Source organism: Anser cygnoides, chromosome 7, assembly GCF_040182565.1.
Source record: "Anser cygnoides isolate HZ-2024a breed goose chromosome 7, Taihu_goose_T2T_genome, whole genome shotgun sequence".
NCBI lineage: Eukaryota > Metazoa > Chordata > Aves > Anseriformes > Anatidae > Anser > Anser cygnoides.
The window spans coordinates 11,159,078-11,176,449 of NC_089879.1; the positions used below are offsets into that span (position 1 = coordinate 11,159,078).

The following is a 17,372-nucleotide window of genomic DNA, read 5'->3' on the forward strand; positions in this document are numbered from 1 at the left end:
CAACACATCCATGCTCACCTCGCTTCCGGTCATAAGTGGACATTGCAATGATCTCTAGGCAGGCAGACAGACCCCACTTTTTGAAATGCTTTAGTAATTTAGGCACTTCAGGGCAAACTTTTTTTTTTCCTCTCTTACGTAACACCCATTGCTACAGTCCACAGAAATGTTTCCAAAAGTTTCTCCTCGGGGCTATATACAGTTTTACCCCTTTCATCAGCTTTCTTTTTCATCAAAAAGATTTTCTGTGTGCGTCATACGCATATATAGCACACACACACAAAAAAAAAAAGACTAAAAATGTTGCATTTGCTGTATTTGACTATAATGCACTGTAGTCGTGTACAGAAAGTGCTGATCTCAAATCACACACAGCTTTTTGCTACATGAAGAATCCAGTTTTCACCTTCCGAAGCACTATACGATTAGCCATAGCAAGGGCTTTCACTTTACCTGAGAGCTGTTTCTAACATGGACAGTATAAAAATAAGCGTGGAAAAAGAGTTATGTAGTTGAGCCTGAATATGAGAAAGAGCATTAGGAAAGGCTGCTCTGGATTTCTAGGATTAAAGAAATTAATAAGACATTTAGCCGGCACATACAGAAATAGACAGTGAAAAGAAACATTTCTGGGTATGAGGTATGACTCAAAGTTGTACTTGATTGTATACCAACATGCAAAGACACAACAGTTATTAAGAACAAAAATGGGGAGAAAATACCACCAAAACATTTAAAAAGAATCAGATTAAGAGGACATTAAAGATACCTACAGCTTTGACTTCCGCAGCTTTACTAGGATTATACATTAGTTTGTAAGTGTTAACGCCAAGACTTCAATTTTTTTCCCTCCTCTCTGAATAGTATCTGCAAAACCACAGCACCGCACGCTCTTTGCCCTGAAAGGTCAAGTGTTCTGACACAGCAGAGACGAGACAAGGGACTCGGCATCACTCCTCTTCTGCAGTGGTTCAGCATCAGAATGGGAGAGAGCCAGCAGCGCGCTCTGGCTTCTTGCTTCACCCGAGAGGCACAGTCATTTACCAAAGGCTTAGCAAAGAAAGCCGTTTGCATCCTGAAGTATGCTGTGATGATTCTACCCTTACAATTAAGGTCACCTTATAACAGAAGTAGGAGTGAAAGCCAACAGCAGCAGCCAGCCGTGGCACGCCAGAGAGCGGCGAGGAGCACCAGGTACTCACCGCTCATAGCAGCACCGCTCCTCAGCAGGCATGAGCCCAGTGCTTGGCACAAGGCTGCAAGAACCTCAGGCACAACCAGACCTATCAGGCTGGCTTCAGTTACACCCTCTGGTGACTCTGGATGTCTCCTGCTGAATTTACTGCTCTAATCAAAGAGACTTCCTGAATAAGCCAGAATTCAGGGGAAGTGCATAAAGATAGGACACAGTGATTAACAGTATTGCCCGAATTGCCTGCTATTGGGCTTTCAACTACTTCAGACACTCAAGCTGCTTCAGTTTTAAACTCTGCTTAAAGCAAAATGAGCAAACGCCAATAAAAAAAAATTGATGGAAAAACCAGCATCAGCCAAACCCGGCATTGTTTGTTTCAATTATATAGAATCATTATGTCCAGTTCTTGGATCCTCTTTATTATACCCTCATTTCCCGACTGAAGAAGCCTCTGTAGCAGAAAACCCTAAGGAGCCATAATTTAACAAAGACAGTATCCAAATTTGATACAAAGATTGCATGAATGAAGCCAGTAATCTGGGCATGGTTAGAGGGTTTTTTGTTGTTTTTTAAATTTCCAATGGACAAAATAAAAAACTACATTTGATAATAAATCATCTTTTTTACAAGTTAGCTTAATACCCTTCCTCTTGGTACAAGAATGTAATGCTATTCTCCTTGCCAAGAAACAACAAAAAAAGCATAGAAGACCCACATTGAACAAGAAATGAAACAAACATCAGACGCGCACGGTATTTTCAAAAATTTTTTTGTTTTTTTTTTTTTTTTTCCTCCTGCACATCAGCTCTCCCTTTAACTGAGCCCCTTTACAAGGGGCAGTGCTGGAGGCCAGCCTTCAGCAAGCCCCCCCGAAACAGAGCAGGGAGAGATGTGGCAGGGCAGTGCTGGGGGACCCAACTGGCACCCCAGGGCATCCAACTGGCACCCCAGGGCACGAGGCCTACGCACGAGGCCTACGCATGAGGCCCAGGCAGGAGCAATGGCCAACAGGGCAGCCCTGAGGAGAAGGGCCGAGAACCCGAACCTGAGGGAGGGCAGTGCCTGCACCCAGCCCAACGAGAGCAAGAGGCAGCGGCACCACACGCGGCCTTCACGTGCTTAAAAGGCCCAGCATGACCAGCTCCCTCTAAGCCTTTTGGCTAATCACATCGAAAATTCGGGAGCGTTCAGCCTCCCTCTTTTGATTCATCTAACGCTGAAACCAGGTCGTCCAACACGCTGACACAGCCAGGGCTGTTATTTTTAAACACAGCCATAGTCTATTTAGCTAAAGCATCTTTACTCTGACTGAGCCAGTATTACTTTGATAAGACTCCTTAAGTATCTACACTGAAGCTGGCACATCACATCAAACAAAAAGAAAAAGCACAAAAACTTCTGGAGATAATGCTTCAGTGCAGTTGAGGGTGGGGGGACAAACAACAACAACAATAAACACAGAAAAAATAAATAAAAAGAAAAGGAAAAAGTGAGGAACACACCAGGATAAAGGACATGAAGTGCTATCTACAGGACAGCTATGCACGCTGTGAGTGCGTATCATTCACCACCTGCAGGGAATAACTGGAACCATTTCAGTCAACTTCAACAGCAAACAGCTTTCTGCTGTTGTGAAGTCAGCATTAAATTTGTTAAAACAATTCTTGTGCCAAGTTTGTTAGTAGCAACACTAGGTTTTCTTACACGTCATTTAACTGATGAAAACCTGGATGGAAGGAAAAGTCAGATAACACTGTCCAAAGGATGAAAAGAGACCACAAGTTTTAATTACAGGACGCTCTGGGAGGCAGGCTGAGCTATGCTAAGCCAACCTATTTGTATACTTTTTCCTGAATGCAATTGTCACTTCTTCACATATAAAGTTGTCTTGCAGCTGTATGCATAAGTTCATTGCTAGAAACAAGAACAGCCCCATTCTTTCTCATCAAAAAAATCACTTTGGTCTATAAGTTGCAGAATGCTGACGTATGAGAACAAGACACCCTGTTTTACCTGATGAAATAAAGCTTTACCATGGCAATATTTTGCCTCAGTTTCTTGAACATAACTATGAAACAGAGCTAAAAAATAGCAATGTTACACACCGCTCAATAGTGAAAACCTTTTTATTTTACATGAGAAAAAGTAGTTACGATGCTTTGCATTGTACAGGAACGCTGCAGACTGAAGACAAGGGGATGGTGCCACAGAAAGCAACCCCAATGCCCCATCCCAAGCACCCAGCCCAGGACCATCACCCACCGGCAGCCCTACGGAGCTGGGACATGGCTGGACGATGCTTGAGCCCAGGAGTGGCTGCATCCAGTGCGCAGCTGTGCCAGGCCACAGCTCTGTGTGTGCAAACTGCGCTGAGGCCCCCGCTGCTATAGGACATCATGGCACAATGCCACCCGCTGCTGTAATGTGCTTGGTCTGCCTGGCTGCCAGCATCCCGTGCCCCATGTGTCTGACACCCCAGCAGCGCTCCAGCTCCACGTCAGGACACACTAACGCTTGCAGATGAAGGGAGCCAGTTGGTTATTTTACTCCAACAGCAAGCTGACTTCAAGGACTTAATGCAAAATGAGAAAAACCCAAATCGCAGACGCACCTTCCACTGTCCTGCCTGCATACACGCTCCATACCTCTACCTCCTGCAATCAGTAAGAGTTCGGTGAGCCAAATGCACACATACGACTGCATGTTATGGTCTAAGGATAATAAAATATGGAGGCACGCTTCAACGCTTATTCCTAAAGCTTCATCAGCTTTTTCACTCCTCCTCTGCATTCCGTGCACCAGTTACATCAGCAAGTCCCACTTTCAGCTTGGTTATCCCCATTTTTCTTCCTCCCCCTCCCTACATGACACTTTCATTCTTCAAATCCAGCATCTAGGACAGGAAACTCTCCAAACTATCAGATAACAGGAGTGGCTTTTCAAAACTTGGAAGGTTTGACACATATCTGAGCCTCTTAAGAATTGCCAAAATAAACAATGGACAAGGAGGTTTTAATTAAAATAATTTTGAAGTCTATGTAGTTTCTCCAAAACGTTGCCTTCACCCCAAAGAGCCCTCCCTCAAACAAGACCTTTTCCCAAAGATTTTGGGAGTACTGGCAGGGCAGGGGGAACCTAATGACCTGGAGCTGCCAGCTCGTATCTCAAAGCCTAGAGAAACTGCCTCTTCTTTCTGACTTGCCTAAAAACAAGTCTCCTTGCAAAAGGCTTAGCTTGCAGACAACGTCCACATATGTATTTGCACGGACTGAACAAGCCAGCATTGCCCCCTTCGCAGGATTTTGGGACCGCAGCCCCAAGCTCAGTACAGACAGGTTCCCCTGTCTCCTTGGCATGTTCCCACCGTTGAGACCTTGCACCTGCTCCAGTGCTCGTGCGGCTCCTCCTGGAGCCAATTCAACTTATTAAAAAGAATTAATGCAGAAAGTGAAAGGAGAGGAGGTGTTCTGCTGTATTTTCACAGTGGACTACTTAAGTTTAGTGAGCACCAGCACTTGTAACAAAAGCGTTTGGGACAGGATCCAACTATACATGGCTTTCTTGTATTTCTTTAAATTGGTTTTGGAGAGCGAGAGAGAGAGAATAACCAAAAAAAGTTTAGAAAGAAGGTGAAATAACCTTGGAGGGAGGACATTGCATTATGCCATGTGAACCAGAATGGTTTCCCCAGCACAAATATATGCCAGCACACATTCTTCAAGTTAACTAATAAACTGAAGAGCCATAAAATAGAATTACTTGCGCTACACGTTTACACACTATAGCTGGTAATTCTGCAGCTTTAATTCCATCTTTGAACTATCAGTTATATTGACAAATAACAGCGGCAGCAGTGCATTATTACAAAAAGGAGTAAACAAATGACCTCTATCTAACTTTATTAAGGTAATAAAAGGCAGATTTTTTTTTTTTTTAAACTTTCTTCAAAGAGAGTTTTATAGCTAACCACCAGCAGGGTGTGGACTGAAGCTAAAAACTTTGAAATAGGTCCCTGTGAAATCTGAAACCAAAATACAGCAAAGGTCACCCTTCTGCGAAGAACCGTCTGGTCTGCATGCATGCTATAAGCAAAGCTCTGTTAGCTCAGCCGCGGTAATAACCTCGCTCAACTCGCCCCCTGGGAACAGCAGCAACATCGGGTTTCTACTACAAAGATAAATTTCCTACATACAATACCCGTTACTATACATTTGCAGCATGTTTGATAGCAGCCAGACTCTCCTGTTACATGGCATACCTCAAGCTATTTTTTTCTTGTCAAAGGCTAGCCCAGGTTATAAATATGACTCTGTGAGTCCAACTCCCACCTTTAGCTAATTCATTTTAGTCAACGTTTCGCAGACAGTAGAGAGTCTTATGCAAAGTATTAGCCAACATTAAGAGCAAAGGAGGCAATGCATTTGATTATTATTATTTTTTTTTTAACCCAAAGGAGACTATTTGAACCCTTTTCAGCAAGGAAACATGGTGAGTTTTTCCATCAGAGATAGGATCTAACCCAAGTATGGGGACAATCACACCACTGTGCTGTGGGCTGCCCTGTTGGGCTGGCCCTGGGATGGCCGGGTGATCTTGGGCTGCTGCTGGCTTCGCCTACGGAGCCGGAGCAGCCTCGATCAGGCACTCCTACATCTGAGCACCAAGCTCTCCCTTCCCTTGGCTCGAGTTGCATCCTAGGTGCTTGCCAGCTGAGGGAAGATTTGGCAATCTTTGCAGCTCAGCAAGGATTTCACAAAGGGTATGACCGCCCTTGCTGGAGGACACTTCTCTGGCAGCATTGCACGCCCGCCAGTGGCCATGCTGGGTCCATCGCAGGGGACAGCGCCTTGACCCAGGCAGTCGGAAACCTTCAGGCTTAAGATATTTTGAAGGGAAAAGGTTCCCACCTGTCAGTAAATTAAGTCATTAGATTTGATTAGAAGCACTGACACGCAGTGACAGCCTCATGTTAGGAACAACTAGAAAGAACATTTTCTGCTGATCTGACAGCAAAAATTGCCATTTGGAACGAAGCAGTGGTTGAGAAGAACTAAGCAGTCCTTCTGATCTAGCCCTTATTGAGCTGTCATCCTAGGGCGTGTAAAATCACAGGCACTGCTGTTTAAAAACATCTAAGCTTGAGCAAACAAACACACTGGAAGCATAACATACATCCGAACCTGCATCTGAAGAGGAAGCGGCGTTTCAGTTTCCCCCCAGAGCTTGGCTCACAGGAAAGCATCTGATACAAAGAGGGAACCCACGCTGCCCCTCTGCTGCCTCAGGGCGAATTATCCAGGTACCTCTAAGTACCACCTCCCAGTGTTTTACAGCCTAAACATTTTATATAGTTAAACTGAATTGTCTTGAGTTCTCATGTTTTAATCAGGAAGCTCCCTGGACCCATTTCAAGGCACATACTTTTTTTTTTTCCTTATAAACTAACCTGGTTTTGAGCACAGACTCACTCATGTTAGTGCTTTACAGATGTATTCAATCTCTTCGCACACTGCAAAATTATTTAAACAAAGTTTGAAATAGAGAAGAAAAGGAGGGGGAGAACCTGACTGCCAGACCACTAGGACTGTTTTTTTTATTTTTTTTTTAATTATGGATTTTTAAATCCCACAAGTTTCGAAGTATTTGCAAAATCCTCTATTTCTTTTCTTTCCCTCCCCCCCCCCCCCCCCCCCCCCCCCCCCCCCCCATACTGGTACTAGACCCATGATTTTGATTAGCTTGATAAAGAACAAGCCAACTCTATGAAATGGGCTTTGCTGGTTACAGGCTTATTTTGCTTTAGAAATCATTGCACTGCCCATTATTAAAGCACGTCTCACAACTTCCTTTTTCTCCCTCAGCTGCTCAGGATTAAGTCTTTGCAATGAAAATATTTATGAAAATTTTACTGAAAGATCTACTTTGGACACTTCGTCTTAGGAGACGGAGCACTCTGTTCCAAATCATGCACACGAGAGGTGTCTGCCAAGCGCTCCAGCTGTGTCCCTCCAGTCCTTAAGCCATTTAACACAGAACACGCACGTGTCCTTTGCATGCCAAGTCAGCTATGCGTCAAAGACAAATAGCTCTGAATACTCAACTTATAACAATCGGCACGCCAACAAGAAACCTAATTTGTATTCAGTATTATGTACATTGAAGGGAATGGGGGGAAAAAAACAACGCATGTATATATATTCTTTCTTAACCTTGAGAATTTAAGGAATAAGTAAAATACACAGCCTTTGGCATGAAAATATACAGTTTGCCCTAGGAGACAACAGTTCCCATTTACTAAATGAGTTGGAGATCATGAACATCTCTGCTTTCTGCCTTCTAGCCTGACAGCTGGGCCAGAAAAAAACTTAATTGTTTTGAATCTCTAGAAGAGTCTTGCCTTTGCATATACTTTTAGACAAGCATGCATTTAAAGCAAGCTGCCATTCAAAGCCAAAAATTCCACAGATTAACTGTGAACATTACAAAGACTTAAGACTCCTCAACTTGGCATTTAGTACAATACTTCATATGCAATCAAGATCTGAAACATGATGATGGGCTTGCGGGCACTGCCACAATTTAATCATGATAACAGAAATATTTCACTAGGTATTCATTTATCATGGCAGTTATATTATATCACACGGGCTAATGTTGAAATTCAGTTAACACGGGAGTGCCAGCTGTTAATTTGATATAGAAACCAGCTTCTTGCACTCTAAGTTTCACAACCACCATAAAAATTGCAGATAACACAGCTGAAAGCAACCGTACGAGGATACATGATCTTTCCCTCCACAGAGTACTACATCATGAAATCTCAAAATAAAGTTTGAATGTTCTAACAATTAACTTTTTTTGTCTGGTTTTGAGGTTTTAGGATGCAGAGCAAATACAGTAGGTTGTCTGGTATGTAGCAAAGATCGGTGTATTAAAGGCACGCCAGAATAACTAACTGGCTTACACCACATTTTACTCCTGTTTTAGCATTATCCAGGAGCCTGGAAAAATGACTGTGCAATCCACAAGCACTCCTGCAAACGACTGTGTATTTGTGTCAGGAAAATACACAGGTTCTTTGCCACGCCACCACTTGTGTGTCACTGTGCTCGGTTCTCAACAGAGCTGGACGCGTTGTCTAGTATCTTTCACTCCTTCCACCTCCAAAGCTTGTTTTCAGTTTTGCCTAATTTTTCATATTTTAGGCTTAAGGTTGCCTCTGCTAAGTGTCTGCTAGATCTGAAGCATCTGAGCCAAAACACTTCAACTCTTCCTGACACAAGGGCTCATAAGTATGCTTTCCAATGCTATAGTTTAATTTTCATGTTTAAATCCAGGATATTTTCTTTGGAAAGCACTACTTCGCTTTCAAATACTTGACTTTGTGGCCTTACTGATGTTCTTTCTAATTACAGAGCTTTTTGTACATGTATCTATGAAGACTGAAATGGGAGTGAGACCATTGCTGATTCTTGAGCTGGGCACAGTCAGAAGAGCTGAGACGTCACTGTGTGGTCTGAAAAGCAGCCTGCAATGTCTTCACCCAACCTGTGTTTTGGAAAAGACCAGGCTGGCCAACAAACTTCGCCCAAAGGCCTGAACTCTCCCTCCTGAGGTCATCCTTTGCTCAGGGGCTGTTGGTGAAGGGGACCTGGAATTGGCAAAAGCCCCCCAACACACACACCTTCATACGGGTTGCTGAGGAAGTGCTGGGACGCTGAGTTATATGAAACAACGTGCTTTAATACCAGCAATCCCTCTGAACACAGCAGCTTGAAAGTTCCATTGATCTAAAATGATTTGAGTCACACAGACAAGGTCAGTACCGAACGGATTTCACAGGCTTCAGACAAGACCTCTAGAACTGTTGCAAAAGCCTTCCTTCACCAAAAGCCAGCCTATGCTTGGAGGGAAAGAAACAAAATGTTTAAGATATATTTCACCTTTCTCGTTTTTTCTACATTAGCACAATAAAGCAAGCTTTAGGCAATAAGCAAGGCTTTCTACTTTGCACCCAGCAGGACATGCACAGGAGGGCTTTGCTGGGTGGCACGCACCTTGCTGCCAGATCTGACGTCGGCTGTGCATCTGCAAACACAAGAAGATGCAGATCCAACTGGTCTCTGAAGAACGTCACGTGTAGTGCAACAGGTACGAATGAAATGCATAGCAATGCTTGTTTTCCAAAAAATAAAAAACATAATGTTTTCCTGGGCAACCTGCTCCAGGTAGCCTTGCTTGAGCAGATGACCTCCTGAGGTCCCTCCCAGCCTAAACCATTCTATGATTCTGTGATAACACACTTAAATGTAGGCAACAACAACAAAAATCTTAAGACAAATTATTGTGGGCATAGCTGAAGATAGCAAGCACAAGTTCACACAGCGATTCAACAGAATCCTCTCACTTGGGCCGACGGAGTCCAGCTCCTGGCTGAAGTGCCAGCCACCTCCACCAGCAGCACCACGCGGAGGACTCATTCAAGGCAGCACAGCGGCTGTAAGAGAAGCAATAAAAGCTGCAAGGGGACAGGAATTTAACTCCATGGTACTCAAGATCGCCATGTCCTTCAGCTGGAGAAGTAGCTTCAGGAGGTGCTGGCTGCGCGGGGGCACAGGGATTTTCCCAGCTGTCAGCCATCGGGTCAAGCAAATGCCGAGGGAAGAGCTGCACAGACCAAGCGGGGCACGGCTCCCACGCTGGTTAGCACATTTACTAAACCCCACAGCTCCCTGCCGCTTTGAAGTCACCAGGATTTTAACACATTAAACAACGCAAGGCAAGGAAAGAGTTTCTTCCCAGCCAAGACCAGAGCGGTTTAAGAGACTGGAACAGTGAATGAGGCTATTATACTATTTCCTTAATTAGCACTTTGTACCAGCTGATTGCATCCTTGTTAAGAAGAGTTTACGTTATTACCCTTTGAATGACTTTAAATATAATAATGAATCTTATATGCTCCCAGAGTCCTGACTAAATAATTACCTACGTCACATCAGCTAAACCGTGAAGATGCAGGCTATAAAAAAAACAAGAATCATTAGAAGGAGCCTTCTTTCAGAAACTTTTCAATGAATCCTAAGAAAACCTCAACTTTTTAGTAGAAGCTATTTTCCATTTTACTGACTATAGAAGGAAAAAAACCCTCCACTACAGCCTGGATTAAAAGCAAGCTATAATTGAAGACACTTTCATATCTGACCGAATTTATTAATGCAATTAAAAATTGGTTTGTCTTAACTAATAATCCAGACCAAGAGCTATCCACAAAACCACCACGTACTTGCCAGGACATCCTTAAAAGAAACACCTCAAATTCTCACTTGCGACATACAATGAGTTGTTACCTCGCACAGAGAAAAGAAAGAAGCGCTTCCCCACATGCCAGTTGTCTCAAAGTTAATGTAGGAACTAGACCTGTTCGCCACATAATTTAACATTACCACAATGAATAAGCTGTGGCTTGCTCCCTAAGGGTCAAGTAGCTTTTATTCATCCTCATGCACCAAAAAATGCTACATAAAAGACACTGCCCTCCGAGAACCATAAGATGCCACACCACCGCCTCTTCTCCTAACGCAGGCACCAGCATTCCAAAACATAGCTTGAGGAAAAGCCTGTGATGTAACAGGAAGCGATGCTATTAAACCCTATAGATCGCATTCTTCTGGGTCGATACCAAAACAATGACCCACTCGGTTTTTGAAACACCGGCACTACGAAATTGCAGAATTGATCTACAAGAGAAATAACAGCCAGAGGTTGCTATGGCCACTACAGTTGCAGGACATTTTAAAAAGAATTTTATTTTCCTCCTGTTTAGAAAAGCTAGCAAGGCCAACTTTATGCACCAGCTCAAGGTCACACACGGTTTCGTTTCCTAAATTATTATATCTTTTAAGCACTGTAATTGCAGTGCCGTCAGCCGCAGAGCAGGCTGTTAGGGACGCTTGCTGCAGGTTTAACCGGCAGCAGTAATTTTCACGAGGCACCCCCGTGCTCACCAACACCTCCAGCACCAGGCTGGGCAGGAACGAGCCCGGCAGGGCCAGGGGACCCATTCCAGTTCGCACCCACAGCGCTTCCCAGCAGCGCGGGGCAGGCAGAGGCACCGCAGCGTGCAGTCCTGCTCACGCCCAGCTGCTACAAGGAGCGCTGCAGCGGGTGGGGAACGCGCCACCTGCACCCTGCCCTGCGGGATGCACCTCAGCATCACCCCCAGATCATCGTTTCCTTAAATAAAAACACCAGCTGCGCCGATCCTCAGGCAAGAGTACAGGATAATGACCGATTTAACCAAGACACTATTAAAACCCCAGCCATCCTGGGGTGCAGCAGCACTCCATCTAATGGCCAAGGGGTAAGGACGTGCTCGGTCATCACCCCCATGTGCTAACCCCGACCACCGAGCACTCAGTCCCTTAAGAGCCCCTGCTTCGGGCTTCGTGTTCTCCCACTGAAAACTAAGCAGGAGTTATAATTTGTTCTGAAAAACAACAAGAAATCTTCTAAAGCTGAAGATTTGGAGACTCGTAAAGCTAAGACCAGTATCTGCTATTAATGAGCACACACAAATTAAGGAGCTCGTGCACTCCTTTCTCAAAGCAGCACCTGCCAGCCCTTTTGGCACCAGCCCAGGAACCGGCCACATTCCCAGACCCACACCTGCTCTCCTCACCAAGCCCTGGGCACGGCCGCAGCAGGCTGCAAGGACTCACCTGGGGTTTTTGGCCACGCCGCCGTAATGGCTGGGCATGCAGAACACCTCCACCGAGAGCTCGCTGGCACGAGACGTGCCGGTGGCCCCGGGCACAAAGCGAGCCTTGCCCAGCAAAGCCACTGCTGGGGCCACCACACATGGCAGTGCCGCTTCCCTCCAAACCAACCGCCGCTGGTGGCGGCACGGCACCAGCCACCTGTGCCTGGAGCAGGCGGGATCCTGAAGTCTCCCCGGTCGCACCGAAGCCCAGCAGCTGAGGTCACATTTAGCAGCTTCACTCCTCTGGTCCCAAAGCCGATTTAAGCAACAGCTTATCCAGCACAATAAGTAATTTGGCAATTTCATACCTTGATTCTTTTAGAACCCTTGGCTGATTATTTTTTTGCTCATTCATCGCCACTAATTCTGTTTTAAAACTCAGCCCCTCCTAGGAGTGCTGCCCAGATAAGGCTCAATCCTGTTCTTTTTTCCCTCTGCTCGCGATCGTATCACCACCCTCGAGATAGCCCAGTACCCCTGGACAAAGGGCAAGCCGCTGGTGCAGGCTCAACTGCAAGACAAGGATGCTCAGAAGACAGAGCCACAAGCCACCACCTCCAGGAGCAGCCCTGGTGCTGGCTGTTTTTCAAGTCAGTTCCTCGCTCGTTTCCCCACGCCACTGCAAGGCTTCATCGCTGAAATCTGGTAAGGCAGACACTGCCTAGCTGCCAGACCACCCTCAAGTCTGGGATAAACATTGGTTTATATAACAAAAACTCATTTAAAAATTCAAGGTGGATTTAACGCAAGAAGAAAATTGTCTTGGGGCCGCAACCAGAACTGGGGAGCGAACTCCCCAAAGGCGTCCCCACCGCAACCTCGCTACCGAAGTTCACGGCACAAACCTTGAAATTTGCGGTGACCAACACACACCCACCCACACAGCGCCACACGACAGAACCAAAACACCAAACCCTCACCAAACGGGGGCTGCACGGCCGGGGCTGCTCCCCGGGGAGACAGCGGGGGAGAAGCGGGGCCGGGGGGGGACAGGTACTGGTGGTGTCGGGGCAGGTACTGGTGGCACTGGGAGGTGCGCCACTGGCAGCCCAGCAAGTCGGTGATGGGAACGTGTGGAAATTGAGCTCCTGGGCTCCCCGCGCCACTACAAGCGGCAAAGGTGGAGCTGTACGTGTGCGAGCGTTTCCACAGCCCAGCTCTCACGGAGCACGCAGATTTTCAGCGGTTTTCTCAGCCTTGTGGGGCCGGGCCCCGCGCTTACGGCCGGCCCTAATTGCAATCCCTTCCCCGGCTTTATGGGGTCAGGGTCTCCAAACCGAGGCGCGCTGCTCCGCGCCCCGTCCTTTCCACGGCGGCACCGGAGCCGGCAGCCAAGGCGGCAGCACCGCAGCGCCAGCCGGGGCGCTGGGGGCTCCCGGGCGTGCGGAGACCCCCACAGGAGAGGGGAAATAAAGGGGGGAAAAGGGATGGGGGCGGCCACCCGCCGGGGGGGGGTGGTTGGGGAAAAGCGAGGCAGGGAAACGCCGCGAACTCACCGCTGCGCTCTGGCAAGGCTGGGGGGGGGGGGGGGGGGGGGGGCGCGGCGGGTCCGGCACCGAGGTGCGGGTGTGCAAGGGGGGTATAAGGGGGGGTGCAAAAGGGGTGCAAGGGGGGAGGGTCCTCGCCGTGCCCCCGGGCGCGCAGCAGCAGCCGCCCCGCAGCCTTTGTGCGCCGCCGCGCGGCCCCGCCGGGCTGCACGCGCTGCTTGCACGCGCACGGCGCCAGCTACACCCCCCCCCGCCCCCCACCCTACACACACACACACACACCCCCCACACACACACCCCCAGGGACCCCCCATTTGGGGGCTGCCCCCCCCCGGCCCCACAGCGCATCCCCAGCGCATCCCGCCCGCCCCACACCGCCCTCGGCGGCGCCGGGAGGCGACATTTTGAGGCCCCCCCTCCTTCACAACCCCCCCTCCCCGACCCCCCCACAAGCACGGCAGCGTTACCTCGGCGTCCCCGCTGCTCACTCCATCCCTTCCCTTCCCTCCTCTCCTCGCCTCTCCGCCCCGCGGCGGCCACGGCCGGGGAGGGGCAGGGGGCAGGGCCGGGGAGGGGAGGGGAGGGGATGGGGGAGGGCCGGGGGGGCGGCGCACGATGTGGCAGGAAGGGACACCTGGGCTCCTCCTCCTTCCCCCTGTGGAGCACTATCTGGCAGCGGCCGCCTCCCGGCTGAGGCTGGGGGGGGGGGGGGCTGCGAGGGGCTGGGGCTGCGAGGAGGAGGAGGAGGAGGATGAAGAGGAGGAGGAAGAGGAGGCCCCGCCCGTCTCCCTCCATTGTTGTTCCCGCCCGGAGCGGAGGGGAGGGACCCGGCCCCCCCCCCGCTGTGCTGCAGTGTGTGCGCAACATGCAAATCTCTCTTTTTTTTTTTTTTTTTTTTTTTTTTTTTTTTTCAAAAGCCGGCCTCCGTGGAGGCTCCCGCGGCTGGGCTCTGCGGCTGCAGTCGCCCCTGTGCTGCTCTCTGCCCGGTGTGGTTGGGCTTTGGGGTCTGGGGTTTGCTGGCCCGCCTCTGACCAGCCCTTTGAACTCGCAGAAGCACGTATCGATGCGTGCAAAAACCCCTGGGTGACATGCACGCATGCAAAAATAATAATAATAATAATAATAATAATAATAATCCAATGCAAAAATAATAATGATTTTGAAAGTCTGTTATTATATTTGTAATTGTTTTTAAGATTCAAAAGTTGTGCAAAATGCGCTTGGAAGGCTTATAAGTTCCCTCTGAGACCCAATGGCAGTGCTTACAGGTGTAAAGCCGCTCACACAACCGGCTTTGCGTCGTTTCAGGGACGAAACCTTGTAATTCTGCAACCTGCTGGCTTTGGAAGGGCTCCTTGGGGACGGCGATGGCAGGGACACGAGCAGGGCTGCAGCAAGGGCAGGGCGAGGGCTGCGTGCGCCCAGGGCCTTCGGTGGGAGCCAGCAGGGAGGCTCCAGCCCCGCTGGCTGTGCCACCACGTCAGCGTGAGCCCCAGGTCCCTCGGGAGCTACAGAGGGCCTCAGAGACACAACTGCTTGAGGCTCCGAGCTGCCCAGCCCTGGGGTGTGCAAGGAGGAGGTCTTTTAGCTTTGCAAATTTCCACCCGTGGCTGAGATGGCACCAGCTGGCGGGACCGGGGCTCTGGAAACCCGTAGGTGCTGGCCAGTAATAATGGGATGAGGTGGAGCGGCACCTGTTATTTAGTGCAGGACCTCTAACCATCTGGCGGCTGCGGGGAATTAAAGCTTACCTGGGGCACGGGAGGAGCGGGTGCGTTCACACACACCCACACACACACCCCTACCTGCATGTGGAGCGCACTGAGGCAATCGGCTTCCTCGTGCGTGGTTATTCACTGCAACGCTCGTTTGCCTTGTAGGAAGAAAAATAATAATACAGCTGTATCATGTTTTGATAAGCTTTCAACCTGAAAAACCAAAGAATGCCACGATTTAGTTGTGGTTTTGGAAGTGAGGGTGGTGCCGCGGTGAGGATCAGGAACTCCCTCCGGCCACTGACCAATTTCAGCTGGAAATCAGAGGGGAGTTGTCAACCCTCGGAGCAATCAGGCTCAACCTTCCCCAGGAGGGTATTGGGAATGGAAAAACCTCGCTGCTTTCGAGATAAAGTTTATTAAAGCCATGACACGAGGCGCTGTCTGCGCAGCACGCTTGATGTCTGGGGAGGCTGATCTGAGCGCTGAGGCGCTGCGTGACATCGATCACACACCTGGAAATCTGAATTTCAGAGGCACCGCTTGCTTACCCCAGCAGAATGCTTTCAGACATGTAAAGATGCCTCGTGTGTTTATTGTAGGGCAAGTTCTCTTCTCCTGGGCATGTGGCTAAGTTTTCCCATTACTCTAGTCCTGAAAAGCTTACAGGGATGACAAATCCTCGTGATTCAGACCACGAACGGATTACAAGTGGGACCAGGGAGAAACATTCCTGCACAGGAGAGACTTTTCCCATCAGTTCTGGAGGTTTTGTTCCTTCGGAGTGGCTGCTGGGTGCTGCTGAGCTCGGCCCGGTCCCGTTGGACAGGTCTGGGTGCCGCGGCTCCCGGGGTGCCTGGGTGCTGCTGCCGAGGTGCCCGTCGGTCTGCAGATAGTGCAGTAAGGGGGCATAGCAGCCAGGACAGATCCACTCGGGGCAGACTGGAGCTCTGGGTTAAAAAATACACCTTAACGAGTGAGCCCAAGCCCACAGAAAGCTACCGTAACATTGCGTTTTTGGAGAGTGGGTTCTCAGAAAGAATTAGGGCTGTGCTCCTCTCTCTGGGCTTCGTGCCCTTGTCCCTGTTTGCAGTGCCAATGGAACCCTCTCTCTGCACATTTCCTGCATGCAGCTAAATACAGTCCCACAAACAAACAAACAAAACAACACAAAACTACATACAACAGATAATGTGTCTCCTTTCTGGGGGCCCGATCCACCAGACGTACTTTGCCACTTACACGGTCCTGCAGCCTTTTCACCCTCCATAAAGCCATGTGTCTAATCGGGGGACCGAGCTGAGCTACTCGTTAGAATCTTGGCCAAACCACAAACATTTGTTTCCTTGCTTTATGCCAAACTCCGAGAAAGGAGGAGGGAGTGGCACGAAGCTCATGTTAATGAGTTCTTCGTTCCCCACAGAGAGATAATCAGAGCACTGCTCAGAGATTCATCAACATTTTTTATTAGCACTTTAATGGCCTACATTTTTTTTTTTTTTAGGGAGTTACTTCAGCTAAGAGCTAGATAATTCCTCGTGCAGCTGTGGTTTAGGAAGCAGCTCAGGGGACGTGCATGTCAAATTACTTGAGCTCTAGTTAAAAAAAATAATATATATATATACACCACAAGGTTTCCTGGGTGCTTCCTTTTCCAATCAAGGGCACTATGTCCTCAATCTCTCTCTCCTGAGTTGTGTGGGGTTGTGTGGGGTTTTGAGGTTTCTTTTGCACTCTTTGCAGCCTGGAGAGCCGTGCGGTGAAGCACCAGCCCCTGATGGCACTGCACGTTTGCCATGGACGAGGGACCGTTTCAGCCGGCCGAAATGGGGATCAAAGGTGCTGAATGCTGAGGACCGGAGCCTTTTACCCACTGCTGCGGGGTGAGCCCCAAGCCAAGGTGTTCACCCGTGCCCAGGAGACCTGGCTCGACCACCTATCTGTAGGTTACGGCGAGAGCCGACGGGTGGGGAGCGCTCTCACGGCCCTGGGGGAGGCTGCTCAGAAATTACACAAAGTTTGGCATTCGCAGCTGCTTTCTCGGGGAGGCTTTCACAGCAAGAGCATCGCCATCTCGCCCTCCTGCTTCCCGGGGCGTAGTTTTGGGCTTTGATTTTGCTTTTATGAAACTCGGGGCATTTTGCAGCCCCCATGCCCGCAGAAGCGTCCCTCTTCCCGCAGCAGACTGCCAAGGCAGCAGGGGCGGCTGCTCTGGC

General features: G+C 48.8%; 1 protein-coding gene across 3 annotated transcripts in view; it reads right to left on the reverse strand.

The window, feature by feature from the left end:
- Positions 1 to 14,048, reverse strand: part of ADD3 (adducin 3) — a 99,587-nt gene extending 85,539 nt beyond the window's left edge. Inside the window, exon 1 of one of the 3 annotated variants that reach the window (XM_067000760.1) lies at positions 13,909 to 14,048. The gene's annotated coding sequence lies outside the window, so the exon portion shown is untranslated. The remainder of the gene's footprint in view (positions 1 to 13,908) is intronic. The other 2 variants (XM_067000759.1, XM_067000761.1) reach the window with 2 other exon arrangements.
- Positions 14,049 to 17,372: the final 3,324 nt, after the last annotated feature.